The sequence below is a fragment of the Alligator sinensis genome, unplaced genomic scaffold, assembly GCF_000455745.1.
Source record: "Alligator sinensis unplaced genomic scaffold, ASM45574v1 scaffold309_1, whole genome shotgun sequence".
Classification (NCBI taxonomy): Eukaryota; Metazoa; Chordata; order Crocodylia; family Alligatoridae; genus Alligator; species Alligator sinensis.
This window is the reverse complement of record NW_005842080.1, coordinates 1,838,642-1,843,355: the sequence shown is the minus strand read 5'-3', so window position 1 is coordinate 1,843,355 and position 4,714 is coordinate 1,838,642. Positions and strand designations below refer to the sequence as shown.

The 4,714-nt window shown below is 44.7% G+C and overlaps 1 long non-coding RNA gene across 1 annotated transcript in view; it reads left to right on the top strand.

Moving 5' to 3' along the window:
- LOC102387011 overlaps window positions 1-4,714 on the top strand; it is a 65,509-nt gene that overhangs the window by 8,542 nt on the left and 52,253 nt on the right. The window lies entirely within an intron of this gene.

The window sequence follows — 4,714 nt, the reverse complement described above, 5'->3', positions numbered from 1 at the left end:
CTGCTGAACAGTAAATGTACTGGTTTAAAGGGTATATTTTTGTAGTACTGTACTACTGCTAATGAACCTTGTGATATTGTTTAGACACTAAAATAAACTGTGCATTGCTTTCAGTAAAGATGATGGGTTGGCAGATACTCACCAGGAGACCATTCTAAATTTCATTTTCTGATGGCTATCTGTAGCTGTATTTAGAACCCCAGCATGTGGCTGACATTCCCAGTTATTTCCATGGCAAAGCCAGAGGTAAAGGCTTCCTTTGAATGTCTCCATGCATTTCTGTAATACACCAAGCTTGTCATTTTAGAGGCTGTTCCTGAGGATTTTTATGCTCTAGTTTGAATATACTTTTCTCTAAAGCATTTCAATTCAAACAACAAAAAACAAACACAGAGTGAGAAGCTTCTAGTCAACTCCTGGAAACTCCAGTCTCTTGATACTGGAAAATATCATAGCACTGAAGGCAATCTATGGGTGCTTGTACATATGACAGGGGTTTAATCCCCAAGGCTGCATTCTGTGCCCCATAAATTGAAATGATGGGTTTTAATTGAAAACCACTGTTTCAATTTTTCATGTTTTCACATTATGGCTAAGGGCCAGATCTTTTTTTTTGTTGTTTTTTTTTTTTTTTTTGGAGCCTGCCCACAGCCGGGGACAAGCAGTCCCGGAGTTGTGGGGGGCTCTGGTTCTTCCCTTTGTGGCAGTGGCACCCCCTGGGAGAGCTGCCAGTGAGCCAGGTGCTACCCCAGCCAGCTTGGGGTTGGGGAAGAGTTGGATCGGGTCGGGCGCAGCCTCTGAGCTGGGGCAGCACCCGGCCCACTAACAGTCCACCCAGGCATCCCCAAGGGGTGCTGCCACTGTGGAGGGAAGAACCGGGGTCCTCCGCAGCTCAGGGGCCATTTGGCTTGCTGGCAGCTTATTCCCCAGCCACGGGAGAGGTGGGCAGACTGCTGGGGGGGGAAAAAAAAAGGATTGGGTCCCTCTCCCTTTCTGCTTTCAGTGGGTGCCCACTGAAGGCAGAAGCAGCAACGGGCCCAATCCTTTTTTTTCTGTGGCGTCTGCCCACCTCTCCCATGGCTGGGGGGCAAGCTGACAGCTACAGTGCATCTTTACAAATTAAACTGCATTTGGATGTAGTTTAGTTTACAATGATGCAAAGATATTTAAACCCCCCAAAACTCTTGCATGTGTACAGTGTGATGCCATTAAGCCACACAAAATGACATTTTCGTCTTGTGTACATGTTAATGTCATCACAGGTACAAACACCCCATGAAAGCAAGTGATTCAGTATTAACCACCTGTGTTTTTTAAAGGAGAGAGGGAGGGGAGAGTCTTGTGAGGTGGGGGGAAGGAAATCAAACTCCTTGACCAACTCTAACATCAATCCAAAACTTGCTTCATGAGCAACAAAATTCATAGGCCCCAAACCCCTCCCCACCTACCCAAGTTTTATCTATGCTTTCCATCTGTGGGCACATTTGAAAATCCCCCTGCTTTCCCAGACAAATCTCAGTTTCTAAATGTGGGGAAAACAATATATGTGCAAATGATTCATGTCCAAGGATGTGGGTGGCTTCTAAAGCAAATCTGTGTATAGAGGTTATGTGCATCTGCCTCAAAGCAGCACAAATGAGCCTACACACAGATCCTGTGAGATCTTAACACAAGACCTTTTTATTCTTCAACCAGCATGTAAGTGGAGTCTTTTGGGGGCGGGGAAGGTGAATTAAAAGTTTAACGTCAGAATTGTTTGGCAGATTGAAGAAGGACAGGATCTTCAGATGTGAACCTACTAGAGAAATGGAGGGGTCTTGATAGTTAATGGTATTAGGTAGAGAATAGTTTTGACCATGTGCTGAGCGTGTTGGTGGGACGGGGAGGGGGATGCAAATCCATTCCAGCCACAGTGGCTCTGTTCCCCACATCTGGATCATGTAGGAAGAATGTTTTGTCAGTCTTCTTCCTTTTTTTGTTTTTATAATACTGAAGCAACAAGTCAAACTTTCTTCTGATGGTTGGGCCCTCCTACATGTGGCCTCTTGTGTACAAATGTGTTTTGGAGATCTTAATGGTTAGATCATTTTGAGAACTGAGAAGGGAAGCCTTATTCTTCACTGACTGTGACTTGTGTTGGACATCCAGAGTCCCTCAGCTCCTGGCCTGAATATTATAATGTAGAGTTAGGAAAACATCTTTTAGGTAGTGCTTCAGCTAGTCTAAACCCCAGTACTCTCTCTAAGCAACAAAAGGCCTAGCCTGAATGGGAGCCTCACTTGTTTTGTTTCTGGGAATAAACAAGGAGCTGGATTTAATGTCCATGAAAGGGAAGCAACTTTTCCTACATTGAGGAAGCTGTGAAGACTTCCTGTGCAGATGCACACAGCAGAAATTTGGGGTGGTGTAAGGCCAATGTCTCTGTTTGAGCTGTCTTAAAATACTTGGCATTGATTCTTGCATAACAAGAGACAGTAGGGCTGAAGAAGTGGTTATTCCAGATCTGAGGCTACGGCCCCATGCTTACATTCTGGGGACAGAATGTAGTTGTTCCTTTGGGAAAGGATTTGCCTCTTAATGGGCCAGTAAGGCAGAATACTAGTGTTTTAAGTGGGCTCCACAGCATTACCAGCTGGCATTGAGAAACTCATCCTGTTACGTCATTGTATTGGGTCAGTGTTGCCAGTGGTATCTTTGAGCCTTGTAATCACCCCAGAATGAGCCCTCTGGAATTAGTTTATTTAAAGAATACCGTTAAACTGTGACTCCAGAAGTGGAAAGACAAAAGTCCAACTGTTTGAACTATGAAGCTTTTCAGGCATCAGGAAACTGGTGTTTCAAAACTTCCTCCTTTGAGTTGTAGTTGAACATAATTGCAAGTAAAGGATCAGCAATGCCTCTAAAGCAAGCAACTGGTAGGAATTAGGAAGAAAGTGTTTATGTACATATGACTGCACTGCATGCAAAATGAATCGACTTAAAGTGGTTTCATGGAAAGCGTAACCTCAGTTAACTTGTAACATGGAGTAGTTTCAGTGAAGCAGTTTCAGCAGAGCATTGATTGCTGCAGATGATTACAAACCAATTTCCTGAGTATTACTGGAAATAAAAACATTTGGGGTAAGAGCTGGATTTGGTTTAACAGCACACTTTGCATGCATCTATTCCCTCATTAAAAAAAAAAAAAGTATGAGAAAAAAAACAGCTAGTAGAGTAGGTGTAGGTTGTTGGCAAAAAGGCTAATAATTAATGATTGGGAAACATAACCATTTATTTGGCATTTCTGTTTTACTTGCATTCTACTACTCAGCAGTATTTTCTAGAGTAAATGCTGCTTTGTTTTGGTATTTGCAGAGCATGCGATATCCTTGCCTATTGACAGACTCTGAAGTTTGGGTACATTTGGCCCTAATATGAAGAGAAAATGCTTTCAGGCCAGACCTCATTGGCCAAGCCACCTCTGTTACCTTGGGACAAGCAGCCCATTACACTTTCTGAACACTGATCTGAAACTCTAGTTCTGTAATGTATCTACAACTACCACCAACTGAGATGTACCACAGAAGAATAGAAGAAAAAAATAGAAGAATTGGAAGAAACTCCTCCTCCCAGCATTTGACACTAGATTCATACAAGCATAGAAAATTAGGGTTGGAAGGGACCTCAGAAAGTCATCCAGTCCAACCCCCTACTCAAAGTAGGACCATCCCCTACTATATCAACCCAGCCAAAGCTTTGTCTACCCACATCTTAAAACCTCTAAGGTTGGAGATTCCACAATCTCTCTAGGCAGCTTGTTTCAGTGCTTTACTACCCTCTTAGTGAGAGTTTTTCCTAATGTGTAACCTAAACTTCCTTTGCTACAAGTTGAGACCATTGATTCTTGTTCTGTTATCTGCTACCTCTGAAAACAGTTTCACTCCATCCTCTTTGGATGTGAGAAACTCATCCAGACTTTGGAACCACGCTTCAGGTGGTTGAAGACTGCTATTAAGTCCCTCCTCAGTTTTCTCTTCTCCAGACTAAATAAGTAAGGTTCCCTCAGTATCTTCATAAATCATGTGCCCCAGCCCCTGAACCATTTTCACTGCCATCTGCTGGACTCTAATTTATTTACATCCTTTCTGTAGTGGGGTGGGGGAGGAAAACTGGACACAGTACTCCACATCAGTACTCCAGATGTGGCCTCACCAGTACCGAGTTGAGGGGAATAGTCACTTCCCTTTATCTGCTGTCAACACTTCAACTAATTCAGCCCATTATGCCGTTAGCTTTCTTCACAACAAGGGTGCACTGCTGACTTATATTCAGCTTCTTGTTCATTGTAATCCCTAGGTCCTTTTCTGCAGAGCTTCTAGTTAGCCAGCTGGTCCCCAACCTGTACTGGTACATGGGATTGTTTCACCCTCAGTGCAGGACTTTGCCCCCGTCCCTGCCACCCTGCTCCAGATCAGCTCCTCCCACCCACCCTGCAAGAGCTCACCAAAACTCCTTAAGTGGTAGATTCCTCGACTGGCCTGGGACCCTTGTGGGCAGGACAGGCACATCCAAGTGGAGGGGATGGAGCTGTGGGCGGGTGGGGAGTGGCATCCCAGAGTGGGATGGGTGGGTGGGACTGGGGCCAAGCCGTGATTCACTCCCTGCATGATGGGTTGTACCCAGCACTGTGCAGGCCGACTTCCGATCTCGCCAGGGGCGCCATGTGCGCGCTGTC